At 39.3% G+C, this 16,576-nt stretch overlaps 1 protein-coding gene across 2 annotated transcripts in view; it reads left to right on the top strand.

The window, feature by feature from the left end:
- Positions 1-16,576, top strand: part of LOC102312970 (ankyrin repeat and BTB/POZ domain-containing protein BTBD11-A) — a 269,350-nt gene that overhangs the window by 102,197 nt on the left and 150,577 nt on the right. The window lies entirely within an intron of this gene.

The following is a 16,576-nucleotide window of genomic DNA, read 5'->3' as shown; positions in this document are numbered from 1 at the left end:
TCTATCTATCTATCTGTCTATCTATCTATCTATCTATCTATCTATCTATCTATCTATCTATCTATCTATCTATCTATCTACCTATCTACCTATCTACCTATCTACCTATCTACCTACCTACCTACCTACCTACCGAAGCACGGATGCTTGATTTTTCACTAAAATTGACTCCCCTCATTGGTCCAAAAATGCTATTTTAACACCATTCGAACTGTGTTATCTTTCATTTTCATAATTTTAACTGAAGAAATGGGAACACATTATGTGTTCTAACTCTGTTCTAGTAACAAAATGAATAAAACACTATTTAAATTGGTTCTTTGCTAAGTGAAGCAAAAAGAAACAGCAAGTCTTTATTCCTTAGGTCCGTGTTAACTTTCAATGAGTCATATGTCAGTATTAAGTGGTTCAACACATTTTTAAAAAAGAGAAAAATTATTCCCTTGAAAATGGTCAGGACTGGACAAAAATGAGTGAAAAGCAGCCAGTGTCCAAAGAAAAACTCGGAAAGTTTGGGGAACTATTTCAAAGTCCACTTTAAAGAATTACAAGAAGGTTTGGCTTCTTACAAGCAAAATATTCTCCACTTACCCTTAATGTTTTGGCACAAATAAATACAATTTAAATAATGAACCAGCCTGCTGATTGCTTAATGGACTTTGCATTCCAGAACTAATTCATATAACTTGATTAACCTGTGTGTATTTAATTATTTATCTTGCTTGTGACTTTTCATTTCAATTTTTTTTTTTCTTTGTCTTTGGTAATCAGCATGTGGCCTCTGGGTAATACAGAGAGCTAATTTTATTCAGCACGCCTCCTAAAACAAGACCTGATGTGTTAAATTGCTCTCTCCTGAAAAATTAAAAATCATTCGGATGTCATGGAAGGCGCCGCCGTACAGGCCCCGTCTCATTTTCTTCTCTCGGGTGAACCACACACACCTCGCTCGTTCCTATGAGGTGGTTATCACACTCTGTTATTCCGTACCTGTCACGCCAACTGTTAATTATTCACGGTTAATAACCACCTGCAAAGGCCCTAATTTCGGCCTTGACATTTCATTAGCTAATATCAGATGCCATCATTTGTTTTCTGGAATCACAATTCAGGCTATGAAGTTGGAGGACATTCAGGTCTGTAGTGAAAATGATCTGATGAACCTTGTAAACTGTAAAGCATGAAATATTTCCCCCACTGGAAGTATAATTTCTGCTTTGTCTATACTTTGTCTCTCTAGCGTGATTTTCTGTTCTGATAGCACGATGGATGAACTCAGGGGTGTTTTTTATGCCCGTGGACGGGTTGTTATCTGAGCCTAGATTTACCGATGAACCCTTAGGAGTAAAACTGACACTGACATAATTAGAGTAAAGAAGAAGAGTAAAAGAGGAGACAAAGAAAGAAGGATCTTTAAGTCTCCCCTCAGCTTTTAGGGTGTTTGGCCTCCCGTTCAACTCCCGCAGCATCTGACAAGAAGATTGGCTCTTCTGTATCAAGAAAAACCTTCTTGTCTGGTTGCATAGCTACTAATCTAATCACAGTCTCCAGTGTTAGCGTAGATGGCTATGATTCATCCGTGCAAAAGGAAAAAAAACATACAGGTTTATGGTTTAATTTATTTCCACACTTAAAAAATCTGCTGTGCTTGTATAAGAATAGAAACTTTTACCACTTTGTCTTTTTGTTGTCACTCATTGCCCACCTTTCTTCCAGCCACTTTTAGTAATCCAGCAGAGATGCACAGAGGCAGACTGCAATCAGGTTGCTTTAAAAGTCATTTGTGAGGCAATACTAACTGCAAATCCATCCAAGTCTTATTCAGTGATGGGGAAGTACTCGCATTTAAAAGGAAAGGTAGCGTTACCACTGTGCTCTCTTTCAAGTAAAATGAAAGCATTGTAAATGGAACTGGATTAGTCTGCCTAATTTTGTGCAGGGCTCCATTGCCCTAGCAAAAACTGATGTGATCAATCAAGGCATTGACAGAGCACCTCTGGGACTGTCCTGTGGTTGGCACTGGGACTTTTGGATCCTCTTAGCTGCCATGTGAGTGGGTACATGGATCGGGATTGCTTAGTTTGAATGGGCGCTTTGGAGGCTGGTGAACACTTTGGCTCTTTGTCGTGTCCTGGGCTGTTCCTGAGAGGTTTTGCATGGTCACAATAGTGGCATCCACATCAATACAGACCTATGGTTTCCTAGCAGAATATGCAATTGTAGTTAGATCATCAGTGTTATTTTCATCAATCACCTCCTGTCAGTGGTTTTTAACATTGTAGATGAATGGTCTAATTATACACTGATACTTCAGACTAATGTCAATATCAGCTTGCACCAGCCCTGTTGAATGATAGATAAATACTGGCAAATTAAATGGCAAGACTGCTTAGGCTTAATATTAAAAGGATTACAGGATAAAGACTGAATACACTTTAATACAGGTACGTTATTTATATAAAGAACATTTCTATGTTTCTCTGGAAGCTTGGGAGACTTAAATATAACAGAAACAAAATAAAAATCAAGAAAACAGTGTCAGTACCGGCACTCGCTATTGGCCAAATTGTCATTTGAAAACCATTATCAGCTAACACTGTTCCATGTCTAATTTTGTAGTCAGTTTTACTGATTTTTAAACACCTGTAGTTTGTTTGCTTTGGTCTGAATACGCCTCCAACTTTGTCCAGTGGTCCAGAGGTGTTCTGGACTACTGGATAACATGGAGACTTTACTCCTAACATTTGGTACTCTGTGCATCTATGGTAGCCTCCCAAAGCTTTCTGGGATGTGGCTATTTGGAAGACATGGGAATGAATTTAACTCAGGCTTGTAGTGTACACCTGGTAGTTGAGAGCACCTACTCTAAAGAGCCTTGCTGCAGTTTTTACAAATGAAACAAACCAATGAGAGAAACAATCCAGACATCAATTTTAACTAAACTAAACAGCACCGATGTGAAAACCACGCTTAATCTGAATCTTAGTGCCAAAGATTGTTATTATAATAATATTCATCTAATGTAGTAAATTGTAAATGGACTGGTTCTTACATAGCACTTTTCTACTCTGTCTGAGCACTCAAATCGCTTTATACAACTAATTCATTCACACAAGCACATTTTCTAGGTTGTTAAGTGCTTAATATCTAACATTCATACACATTCACACTCCGGTGGATGCATCGGAGAGCAACATGGGGTTAGTATCTTGCCCCAGGATATTTGGCATGCAGCCTGGGATTGAACCACCAACCTTCCTGTTGGTAGCTGACCTGCTCTATCACCTGAGCTGCAGTGTATTTGTCTGTGATTTGTTGGAAGGTAGAAGTATAAAGGAAAATGAATGACTACAAGCCAATGCTCGGTCTATATAACTGCCATCAGGGATCTCTTATTTATGAACCATGATCAAAACCTTTCCTAAATCTTTCATGAGTGATTTAATTAAATCTAATCTACGTCATCTTTAATAGATTGTTTCCAAAACCACAAAATTCCCCAGAGAATTATATTGTAGAAAGCCAGAAAGAAGAACAATAAAATATTAATATTCTTCTGATTCAGTACACGAAACCTTTGCCTTTGCCTGATCCCCGTTTGAGTACTGAATAAATCCATGGCTAAAACTCTCTAATAGTCCTGATTTTGGTGTTGATCCTCCACCTGAAATTCAGAAAATTAGAGGGAAAAAAAATAACCTTCAAGAGGCAAAGTCCTTCAAGATGAAGTCCTTTAAGTGAGTTTAACTGAACTCTTTTGTAGTAGATAGACTGCCGCTCCTCCTCTGATGTGTTCAGTAAGTATCAGTCAATATCAGCCATTCCAGCTGAACAAACATTGTCACTGGTGTGGGTATCAGATCAATCTGCTCTTTCTACGGTGCTGGAGTCCCACGGATCCTCCTAATGCAGCTGAGATCGTGGTGTGTTTCCTTTCAGACGCACAACAATCCACTCAGTGCGCCTGGAAGGAGGTGGGGAGAGGAAGTGCACCTCTGATTAAAGTAAGCCCCCTCTGAGTTGCGACCCAACCTGACCCTGGCAGCGCTCCAGATCTGCTGATGAGGATGCTTCGGCGAGGCGGGCCGACGTTGGGATTTTCTGTCAGAGGCGTAGTTCCCTTGTCTATAAACATTTTCCTTGTCAAGAGCTGGCCTCTAATTCACCTGGCAGCACACTCAGCATTATATAAGACATCCCAGTGTTTTTACTGTAAAAGTGAAAGCAGTGCACGGGGAGGGTGGGGGTGGGGGCTGTCTGTGAATCAAGCTGCTAAAAACTCAGACTTACAGGAGGTTAATATTTAGGAAGATTAAAAAATCAAGCATTTCTTTATGAACTTGAGTAGTTTCCTTTGCCTGAATAAGAAAAAAAACATTAAAAATGACTTTTAATTAGCAAGTGAATTAATACATGATTTGAGATTGTCCTTGTCCTGTAATGTAATAACACGCACCAGTACCTGCCAAATCATTTCTGCAGACTAATTTAGATTTGGCATTAGGGGACCGTACTCAATTTTAAGATGAAAAGTTTAGAAATTCCCCAGCGCAGTTTAAAACTTTAATCAAGCTCCAAGGTTAAAATCCTCCCGTGTATTTTATTTCCCTGTGCGCATAGTTGTTTATGTTCTCACTGGCCGGTAATTTAAGAGGATATTTAGAAAAGTGTGCCACGTTGCAGTATTGGACTCGGTCACTTAGCTTGTAGATAATATTGGGAGGAAAAAGAAGAATAAACAGAGCTGATTAGAGGTGAAACAGTAAATGCTGAAGGAAACCCAGAGCTTGTGACATAACAGCTGTTCATGGTATCATGTACACATAGACAGACACTCATAACAAGTTAAGGATTTTATTCATGATAATATAACACTGACAAATAACAGGCAAGCTGATGGAAGAGAGTGTGATTATATCTTGTGCTGGTTGGCTTATTGTGTTAGAGCTTATTACCTCTGTGTGTGGTTACTTGTGCAAAAGAACACAACTATTCACACCATCCAGAGAAGACAATCTGGTGTTGAGGATAGACTGTATACAAAAGATGGACGTGACTTCCTTGGGCTCAAGCATTGTTTTGTGGAGCTGCTTTGAAATACCCTAAAAGGCACAAACACAGCTAACCATTTTATCAAAGCGTCCATACCTTAACTGACGACCTACAATTGCATAACTTTAACTCTTAGTAAATTTAGGTTTGAGGTGTTTGAAACTGAGATGCTTAAAAGGAAATTGATTGCCTCACATCTGTCATGAAGGGGGGAACTGTAGCGGGGCCTGGTCGGCGGTGCCGCAGCAGGGGAGGCGAACGCACCTGCAGGGCATCCGCAATCACGCTTCGCCGGGTTAAAAGTGTGCTGGATTCCAGTGTGGTTGTTGTTGATATGGATGTTGGGCTGTGAGCTGTAAAGCTGCAGCCGAGTTTGTGAACAGCAACCGTGTGTGATCAATAAAGTGTGTAAGATGCTGAATACGTGTGGTCGGGTCTGGCGTGGTTATTTTACAAGAACTTATAGATAGATTGAATGGGATCAAGTTAGTAACACAGGAATTCGAATAGAAATTCCAGTGTGAAAGTCATAAATTTGAAAAAGACATTCGGAAACTGCAGGCACTCTGCAGCCTTACTTTTAGACAGGAATAGAAGCAGAATACAACCAGCTGAGAACCAGTTGAGTCAAGTCCCTAAATGTTAAGAGAATTGTTACAGATGAGACTGATAATAATCATCTTAACCAATCTGTTGGAGAAAGATTGTGGTCCAAACAATCATCTGGCCTTCCTCCCAGCAACCTGTGCTATCCTCTACAATCAGAAGTGATTGCTACTACTTGCAGTCGGTTACCAATGCCAAAAAAAATGAAATGCAATCACTTGGTAACTAGTCATAATAGCAAGGAGGTTGCTATCCTATTTTTACTGTAGTGTGAATGGATCATAAGGGTGGAAGACTGATGGATTTGTATTAGAAAACAACAAATTATAAAAGTCAAATTTATTATGTCTGGAAATACTTTCGTGAAGCAAAAAATAGCACTGTATCATCGAAATATTTTGGAAAATTCAATCAAACTATTTTAAAAACTACACACCAGGAGCTTATATTGCATTGTTTTCAAGACTGTAGTTTGATATTTATTGTTTATCTTGGATTCAGTCTTATCTCAGCTCATATTCGCAGTTATAGCTTCCAATTTTTAGCGCACCTGAACTAATATAAAAAAGAAGTATATTGTAAAAAACAAAGCAATTATCTTTTATTTATTTCATTGACCTAGTGAAGAAGTAGAAATATACCATAAGTATGGTAAAATATGATAATTATTAATTGTTGTGTAATATAACCAGCTCCGTTTACTCAGGTACTCTTACTTAAAAATGTTTATTTTCCAGCTGCTATTAGTATTTGCACAGCAGATTCACTATTTCTGTGCTTTTAGTTAACAAAATGAATACAATGAGTTATTTCTTTACATACTAAACATTCACTGACATAATATCCTCCCGACTGTGCTGTCAGTATTCTGGATACATACAGCTACTCGTTTAAAACGATATAGGAGTTTGCCATATCAGAGCTCTCTCTGCTCATATTCTGTCACCATTTTTGATCTGCTCTTATCAGTCGAGACAGAAAGGTGTCTCAGGTCAGAGCGGACGGGAGATAAAGAATTTCTAAGGAAGACATTCACTCTGTGATCGGGCACTTTTTTTTTTTTTGCCATTCTGAGCACAGTGTTGTGACAACAGGACCTCCCAGCTGCTTCAATCCGGCTAGTTCTATTAGGTGGGTGATTGAGGAGTGTGTGGATGTAGATTATAATCTCTGCTTGGTCTCGAGGAAATGTTTTCAGCTTCAGTTCTGACTTGCTGTCATCTCTCTTTGGACATTTCTTACTCACGCCCTGCTGGATTTTTAAGGATTAAATTAGGTGTTCATGAAGAAACTGCCTGTCTCACAGAAGTATGAATACTATCTGTCTGATCTGCATTATCAAAGATATCCCCCACTGCTTGTTTAGTTTTTAGTCATTTTGGGTATACAAATTTGAATCACAAGTTTTGGTAAATGATGCTGATAATTTGCATAATCACATGGACATATACATCAAGCCGTATTACTCCACTGATACCTAATGCCTGCAGAGAGATTGCTTCAGTACAGTCTGGAGGGTTATATATATTCATTGGTTTTAGATGTGTTAGTTTGTAAATCCCACAGTGAGACCTGCCTCACTTTACTGAAAAAGGCCTGGCAGTACCCTTAAAAGAAATGTATTTGAATTGGTTTAGTGTTAAAACATTATTAAGCTGGCAGTTGTCAGTCAGTCTAGTCTGTCTGCCTGAATGCAACTGCTTTTAATTTATCACATGGAAGTTTTCGAAGCAAACCTGACTGTTTATCTACAGCGCCACCTACAGCTAAAAAAAAAAAAGAGGAGAAGATACCAGCACGTGGTCTCAAACCTGTCACTCGTCCTCCAGTACAATGACTGCCAAAATATTTGTATCACGAATGTTAAAACCTGCCACAGGATGGGTCATTTGTATTTTTGTGTTTTATAGGTAACAATATGGTCTTTGTTTGAATTCTATCCTCAAACAAAATAGTTTTTCTGACTCTCTAATCATCTAATTATAGCAGGCTTCTTCCTTATGTCTTTCATCACATATTTGCTGCTGCGTCATGAGAATTTCAGCCTCACAGGGCTGATAGTTTAGCTGCAGGCGTCTGGCTTAGTGAGCTGAGCTTTTGTTGGTTTGGAAGAATGTGAAGAGCCATCCTGTAAAAATATAGAGTAGATATGGTTTTTAAAGCTAGTTTCATTGAGGAATAAATCACACATGCAAATACTAACCATGTGCCTGAATACGCAAAATATTCTCATGCAATCCAATGTTGTCAGATCCTCCCTACATCGCGTGGTTACACACAAGGCATCCTTTGGCAGCAGTTCTTGAAGAAAGCAATAGTGGCTACAGAGAGTCAACAGCCCTGTTATAGAGACTTGAATGGGGAGCTTCGAGGGCTGTGGGTAGTAGGAGATTGTGGTTCATGTCATGTTTGGACCTTGCAGTTTTCCCCTTAGGTTTAGAAAACGATCATGGTTTGTTTTTGGGTTTTTGTTGTTGTTTTTCTTTAAAAAGATTCCTTTTACAACAATGATTCGTTCTGAAAAACACAAGCTGGGATAACATCATCTCACTTCTGTCCTAATCCGGTGTATTAGGCACCATCACTAAAGTATCCTGTGGGCAACATCCTAGAAATGAGAACACATGGAATATCAGTAAGAATAAAAAATATTACCTCCTGTCTTCTGGCTTGATAGGACAATCATAACTAATATTCATTAAATTACGCCCATCACACAGAAACCGACCATTCAAGGAACAATGGATAAGTCCTGATTGGTTGCCAGTGGTAGCTGGAGGTTGCTGGCAGTCGCTTGATGAAATGGCCTTTAAAAAGTATACTTTTCTGCACTGAAGATTTCTTTGCAGTTGTTTTGGTCACTTGCAGAATGCCGAATTCACCTGCACTTGGCGGACACAGCGCCAACTTGGCTGCAAACACTGTACAGCCAGTCTTGCAACGCAAACTAGGCACCACGATTGTTCACCTTCAAAGTAAAAACAGCACCTTTTGAAATATGCTGGTTGCAGCAGTAAGGCACTTTTACTTTGAAGGCAAACATTCTGTTTCTGGTTTGTGTTTTTCACCAACTGCTGTCTAGGTGTTCATTTATTGGAATAAAACCCTGTGATGAACTTTGACTGGAAACCCTACGAAGCTGGGAACCCTGAATGCATGGATGGATGAATGGATGGAATTCAACTTTTTCTAAAAGAAAATCCTCGGTCTTTTGGTGGAACTAACAACTAAAAGTTTAATAAACTTTCTTCGGCCCATTCAACCAAAAGAACTCTAAAAGGTAGAATTAAATTAAAATGGTAACAGCACTGGTGTTATTATCTTTATTTGTACATTATTAAAAACTGCAACCAATCTGTATTTCTAGTTGGCCACATAGCCAACAGAACAATGGTATTCTGAACTTAAAATCTATAATGTTCAGGTCTTATCATTAGTAGATGTGAGGTAAAAGGAAACATCATCTGATACCTTAATACAACCTAGTCTAACACCTTCAGAAATACCTGCTATCCATTTGAACTTAAATATTAAAAACACCTATGTGAAAACCTCCTGCCAGACGTGTGCTTCTGACATGTTCATTATAGCGCTGGAAGGTATCTCCTGAATGAGGCCATGATGATTATATTTCAGGTCACCTGTGCTTAATGACACACTCTGTGAAGTTGTTTTCCACTTATATTCTCTGTTATATTCAAACTTGCGGGTGGTGTTCAGAAATCAATGGAGCGGTGATGGAAAGTCTCATTTGACATTCTTCATCTCGCATCAGCTCAGAATTAGTCTTTTTGTCCTGCGTTGCGGGGAGGACATTCAGCTGGATTGATTCCAAGCAGCACGAAGGTTTGTCTCACTTTACTCCCTTCACACTCCGACTGAGGAGGAGAGAGGCTCTTTAATCACTCTGGCCAATTTAATCAAGTACATCCTAATCTGGATTGATTTTGACTTTAATGTTAATTAATCTGGCTGCTTGTATGAGTGTTCATGAGGGGGGAAACAATCCTGAAGGTCTCTTCATTCAGCTGTAACATGCCAGTCCTTCACAGAAGATCACTGTTTTCTAATAACTGAGGGAAGATTTATCTCATTAAGTAAAATTGGACATTTTGAGTTTGATCTTCAAAAATATAAATCTGGAAGATATTGCGAGAGTTCCTTAAGAACACCATGACAAACTAATCTGGATCTAAATCCTTCTGAATTCATGATGGCATGGAGAAAACTTCAGCCTCAGCAGAGGTATGAAGTCCTGGACCTTAATGACAGTTCTACTTTTAAAAGACGTCTCATAATTTTGCTCAGATCTTTGATAGATGGCAAATTAAAAGATCATAAAGTTATCAAAAATGGTTTTGTGCCTGGGCATGCTGCCAGCGTAGCTTCAGTTCGCATTAGCATTGATTCTCCATCCTTTCTTTACTGTAGACATCAACACTATTCTTGTAAAATGATGGTGGTAGAGAGAGAGTTGTCTGAAACATCAGTCCAAAATCTCCCATGGGCATCCAGTTAGGGTGAGATCTGTTGATTTCCATACTCATCAAACCATTCGGTGACACTCTGTGCCCTATGCTTGTGAGCCTTGTCATCCTGCAGGAGACAACTTCCTTCAAAATAGGATAAATGTGATCAGTCAGAAGAACTTTGTGTGGAGAATTTTGCTGTGGATCCGAATCCTGGCAGTAGATTTCGCCTGTATGTTGCTTTTGTAGGAACATCGTGGCCAAGATAGTCATACAAAAGCAGCATGAAGTAAGAGAAAGACAAGAAATGCTTTATTTGGCACTAACAATACAGACATTAATATATGGGCTGTCTTCAAAACTTTAACCGTCTGGATATTTGTTAGACATTTGGTAGATTTTCAGTTTTCAGTTTTGTGATTCACGTATTTATCACATAAATGGGAAAATATGTCCTACGTCAGGCTGGCTACTTGACATCCAGGTTTGAGTACACCATAAAAAGCAGCAATGATGAGTCAAACCACATAAATACATTAAGAAAGATTCAGTGAATTACCATTCGATTGCCTTTTTTCATGGAATTATAATAGAAAGAGACTCACAACATCACAAATCTCACAGGCTCATCAACAATCAGGATGAGAAAACAACAGTTTTGTTTAATACTGCCTGCAAGATGAAAACCGAGATCCTGTGGAGAAAATGTCCTTCTGAGAGTTACAATAGGTTATTTATTTATTTCATTTTTAAAGACAACAAACCTCGAGGAGGTTTGAATTCATTAGGGTCGAGACTACCATAAAGAAACACGGCAACAAATTGGATTAGACAGCATTTAGAGAATTAAAACACATCCTGTGGAAAATTGATCAGGATGAAATGAGATACTTGAATAGAGCCTGAACTGTACACCAAACCCTGTCGCTTTCATCTCCCGCGCCGAGATTCACTGTCAGATAATTCACTCCCCGGAGGGATGGATATGTCTTTTTTTCTTGACTGTTTGATATGTCTAATGTGCTCAGACTTACCAGAAATGTCTCACCCTTATGGATAGGTTTACATAAAACTCTTTTTGAATGAAAATGCTGTAGACGGTAGCCTGAACACAGCCAGGGGCTCCTTCTCCTCCTCCAGACTGATTAATGGCTGCCTCTGAAAACACAAACCTCCCTGTTTTTTTACACCAAAATACAATGACCAGGGTTATTTGAGGGATTTGTTCTATTTTGGCCAGCTGTGGTACATTACTAGCCGCTCTCTTGCTCTGGTGTGTGTGTGTATTTTTTGCAGAGAGAGTGGGAGTTATGTAAAGCCTCCACCCATTCGGGGTATGCAAGACCAGATCAGTAATAGCAGTGGATTTAGGACAGGAGTGTAAGATGTAGGATGAGATACTTTGGGAGCAAATATGTGAAACTTTCAAAGTGAAATATTTATGCTTCATGCTCCAGCAAAACTAATGGTGTCACACCACTTGTTTTCATTTCCTGCTCAGAGTTGCTAGCCAAGCAGCAATATGTGTTTAAAAGGAGGTCTGAGTAGGAACGGATTTGCACAATAGCTGCAGCCTGTTTAACTTCAAGGACATCTGCAAAATGTCAAAAAAAAAAAAAAAGACTTGCTGCACAGCATGTGGCCGTGAAGACTTCACCACCTCGTGCAAATTAATATGGCAAAATAATGTAGTCGCATTTCAGAAGATGGAAGGTTTTGGTTTCTGTGCATGGAGTCTGAGAGGATCTGTGACTCATTAAAAGGATGTACCTGTCTGCAGCAGTTCTGGAGAATTTACTGTGTGTTTTTGTGAATAATGAGCTGAGACACTGCCTGTAAATGAATCTCGCGAACAGCCTACAGCGACTTTAATATAGCTTTTTGTTTCTCGCTCAGGCTCTCTGACCTCAATAAGAAAAAAGACTCAAAAAGTGAGTAGGGTCTGTGTTTTGAAGTTGTAGTACGTCGCCAAAGTTAAGAAAAACTAAAGAGTGCTGTATTCAGTGATACACAAGAGAGAGCTTAGATTTATTTTCTACCATGCAGATACTGATTATTGTAATTTCTTCAGTTTGACTCATCTGCAAGGAAGCATGGTCATACAGTGTTAGCACTAGCGCTAAGTGGAAGTTCGAACTCCCCAGACATTGTCTGGAGTTTGCATGTTCTCCGGATGTTCCTGGGTCTTCCTCCCACAGTCCAAAGACAAGGTTGTTCCATGAATGAAATGAAAGTGTGTGTATATGGTATTATATACCAGTCAGTGTAAACTCTAACCCTCTTATGGCCCTAAGTTAGATCAATGATCAAGAGAATGAATGGATATTATACCTTATATACTGTAGCTCAAAACAGCTGAGGTGGGGGGAGAGAAATCCTGATACCTGATGGTAGTCAGGGTGCCGTTGTCTAGCATGTAGAGGTCGTGTAGCCATTTTCGCCTTATATATTCCTCTGGATTTTGAACTTTCACCACTTTTTCCACTGCTGCCCTCCATTTGGTTTCTCCTTCTCTGTGTACTTTACAAGTCTCTTAAAACTTGCTTAATATTATTCTTAGCTTTCCAAAATAAGGCGTGTACGACATTGCAAGTCCTTAACTCATCCTTGCGAATATTCATGAAGAGTGGCTCCATAATGTAGCGGTTTCTGCCTAACAACAGAAAGATCCGTGGTTTGTTTCCAGGAGGAGACAATAAATCCCTTGGGGGTCGTGTCAGGAAGGACACGTGGTTTAAAAATCTGCCAAAGCAAACATGCCGAGCTACCTGCTGTGGTGACCTCTTGTGGATAAGGGAGCAGCCAAAAGTGGCTTCATGTATATTTATGAAGATCTAAATTTTAAGAGTTAAAAGATTTAGTAAGGATATTGCATTTTAGTTTGAGTTCATAATCCAGCAACAGTATGAAAAACACAGAGTCAACAACTCCTAATATGGTTACAGTAGTGCTATATGTACCCTGGATGTGTTAATATACAGCATATGTTTCTTGCACAGATTTTGTTGACTGTCTCCTCCGTTCTATCTTTGCATTATGTTTGATTAGCTTGCTGCAAATTTCTTTTCCATCATCCCCCATTTCCATGTCTCAAAGCCACAGTTGTGGCCTCATCATAGTATATTTACAGATCATCTATGTATATCTTATGCTAACCCAGTGGATGAGGTCAGTCCTGTGAGCCAGACAGGCTGCCTTCTTGTCCGCTCCTGTGGCTGGAAGTTTGGCTTGTGGCAGGCGCATTCATGGTGAAGAAGAAGGGCCAAAGACTGGCCGCACCCTACTGTATATGGACAACCGGTCCTGCAGCTGATCCATCCCTAATTGGGTGGCGTTATATAAGCTGGACTCCCCAGTGCACATGAAGCAAAACACAGCAATTGTGCACAGTCCTTGAATATATGCAGCAGCGAGCTGTGTGCTTTCTTGAAATTTCTGTCAAAGATTGCAGAAGAAAATTGTCTGGTTTTCTTCACTGACTCATGAATCTGCAATGCAACTGTCAACGCAGGTCCTTAAGTTTGTTGCGTTTATGCGTCAAGCTTGATTGCATCTCACTTTTAATTGGCAGCAGTGATTCCCTCCGTGGGCAGAGGGATGTGGTCCTTGCCAGCAGCTTAATGCTGCATTCTTGTTTCTCACACTTCCAGCCGTTTAAGGCATTTTAGGCTCAACTTTAGTGAACGTTCACACATGAAAATGAGTGACTGATCAAACACAAATCACCCTGATACTGCTGACCTTTTAGAGAACAGTGTCTGAGGTCAGTCAAATTTATTTGACCTTACTCTGCTTGATAAGGAGAAACACCGATACGGTGTGTTCCTATTCTGCTAAAAACTAGAGAATTAGTCCTACCTGTACAACAGTTTTAGTCACTAGAGAGACTGTTGAGAATGTCTTTTTGCTTTATAATGAACTTGTTTGCAGTAAATCCCTTCTCACCAATTTCGGGCTTTCATAGAAAATCTTTTGCTTCCATTCAAAGAGATTTTAGTCTTTTACAAAAGAAATTCTTCAATGTTCACTTTTCACTATTTTTAAAGTTTAGTAGCTTTGTCCCACTCAAACAAAATGGACATTTTTTTTAAAATTAAATGGTCAGAAACAAGAAGAAAATGCAATGATTTGTGTCAAAGAAGGTAACGGTTGATATTTCCTTCACCTTATGCAGATCGATTAACAGCTCTAGCAGTTTAAAGGCAAAGCGTGCAAAGTGCCGTAATCCTTAGATGCTATGAATCTTGGAGAACTTGCCTTAGGCCATTTTCACCCATAAACTACAGCCTTAACGTTTCTCAACATCATCTGACATAAGAGGCACATAACAGCACGTAAATATCGAATCAGAGATGAAACGGTTAGCACCTTGTGACATCTGACCAGTGAATTAACAGTTAGTATTCTGCACGCTTTATTTAGGCAGCTCCTTCTTCTCCATCAGTATTTCAAGAAGTGAGAACATCCTGGTGTGAAGGATCTCCTGCTGTGTACTTCTTGTTAGAGAAGAAAACTTTCTCAATTCTCGTGGCATTTTCTGGAGGTAATGTTTGAAAACAGCTTTGATCTCAGTCTCCTTTGTTTCTCTGTGCGATCCCACGACTCTCACCTCCGTGGAGAGGTGAGGGCTCAGCTGGGGCCACACTACCTGTTCCAGGACTTCCTGTATTCACTGGATGATGGATTTAAAAATAATGTACATATCTGCACAGCACTGCATAATCATAATCACTTCTTGAGTAGCTCTGTGCTGTAGTTTTAATGTTGCCTTTGAATTCACTTCATTGGTTTCACCCACTTTCTAGACACTCGTAGCTCAGAGCGGGGCACATTACTAACTTCCTGTTTTATCTACTAAGAAGTTGTCAGGAGAGACACCACGAGGCCTAATTTTAGTAAAAAAAAAAAAGTGGAGAGATAGAAAGTCCCCGACGTTTAAAATAAATCATTGTGAAGTGTGAAGTCTGTAATGTAGTAAATGTGGTAATTAGAGCTCTGCTCCAATTTAAAATCTGGACAGTACAGTATATTTGACAGCTTACGGTCATTTTTGTACACAGATCTCTAGTGGTATGTTGTTAGGCAGGAAAGTAGAGTATGCAGAAATAAGCTAGTTAGGTTTGAGTGTACTTTTGATGGACACTTGTTTTCTGGGTTTAATTTAACAGCCTGGTTTCCACGTGAAGGACTCTGGGAGCACCTAGCACCTGTGCTAACGATAGCCCATACGAGCCTGCCACTTTGCACGATTTCTAAAGATGTCTAGAGTAACATACTGCCTGAAGTAAAATGAGCATATTGTGTATTGGAACTATTCCACTGCTTCTATCAAATGAAAACAAAACTGTAAACGCTGCATTGAGACGCTGTGCCCAAGAAGAACATTAAAAATTTGAATTTGAGGAATTCTGACTATATAATGTGAAAGCTTTCAGTTTAATGTTATTTATTTGTGTCACTCTTCCTTAATCATAGAAAGTGGTTGTTTTAAGAAAGAAGAGATAAAATGTATAATGTGTAATAATTCATCTAATCATGTGTTTTAGAAGTTATTTTAGGTTTTCCTGGATTGTTTTTTTATTTTTATTTTTTATAAGGGAAGGCAGAAAACTACAATATGGTATTTTCTGCAAAAATTCACTGCCGTTATTTTCTTGTTATTATTTACCCTTGAACTGGCAGGCTTTGAAAATGAAAAAGCCTTGGAAAGTTTTGGCATAGATCCATGCCATTGCGCAGGTTTTGTTGGGGGGATAAGAGGCTTTTTTAGGCTTTAATGCCTTTTGTGCCTAAGCACTCTTTTCGAAGGGTTTTGAAAAATGGCAACGATACCTCATAAGTCTCCAATTACTCCCTTAGCTTGCTACTTGAGGATGCTTAAGCTTATGTGTAACTTCTTAATGCATTCTATAATGTCAGAGTTGTCTCTGACCTCCATAAAAAGCAGCTATTTGATGTAAAAAGGCCTGCAGAGGCTGTTCAGTATCATGAATACTGAACAAAAGTAGCCTGAAGGATTGTAAAGAGTTGAGACGGTGTGCAGAAATGGACTTGCAGGAGTTAGACGGGAGCATGTGCTTTTAATTCCTGGCTCTGGTCCAGCACGTGGAGAGCATTCAGGGATTTCCCGGACCACTTCACTCAGTCATGACTCTGCAAAAAGTGAGAGAAAAAAAATTGCCCTGGTTATAAAGAAGGCAGTGAATCTCACAAAGAAGAGCCTGCAATCAGGAAAAATTACTTAATTTCCTTCTTTTCTTTTCTTTTTTTAAACCAAATGAGGCTTTAATTTTCAAGGTTGAATAGAAATGCCCAGTAAATGACAACAAAGGTGAGATGCCTATTGAAGCACTGCACTGACATCCTCTTAGAGGCAAAGAGAAAGCGAGGCCTTGGATATGAAGGATATTATGGCTGCGCACTTAAAGGGAGATTATCCCCAATTGCTC

Source organism: Haplochromis burtoni, unplaced genomic scaffold (assembly GCF_018398535.1).
Source record: "Haplochromis burtoni strain Fernald_Lab_line unplaced genomic scaffold, NCSU_Asbu1 Contig_184, whole genome shotgun sequence".
Lineage (NCBI taxonomy): Eukaryota > Metazoa > Chordata > Actinopteri > Cichliformes > Cichlidae > Haplochromis > Haplochromis burtoni.
This window is presented reverse-complemented; position numbering and strand designations above follow the sequence as displayed.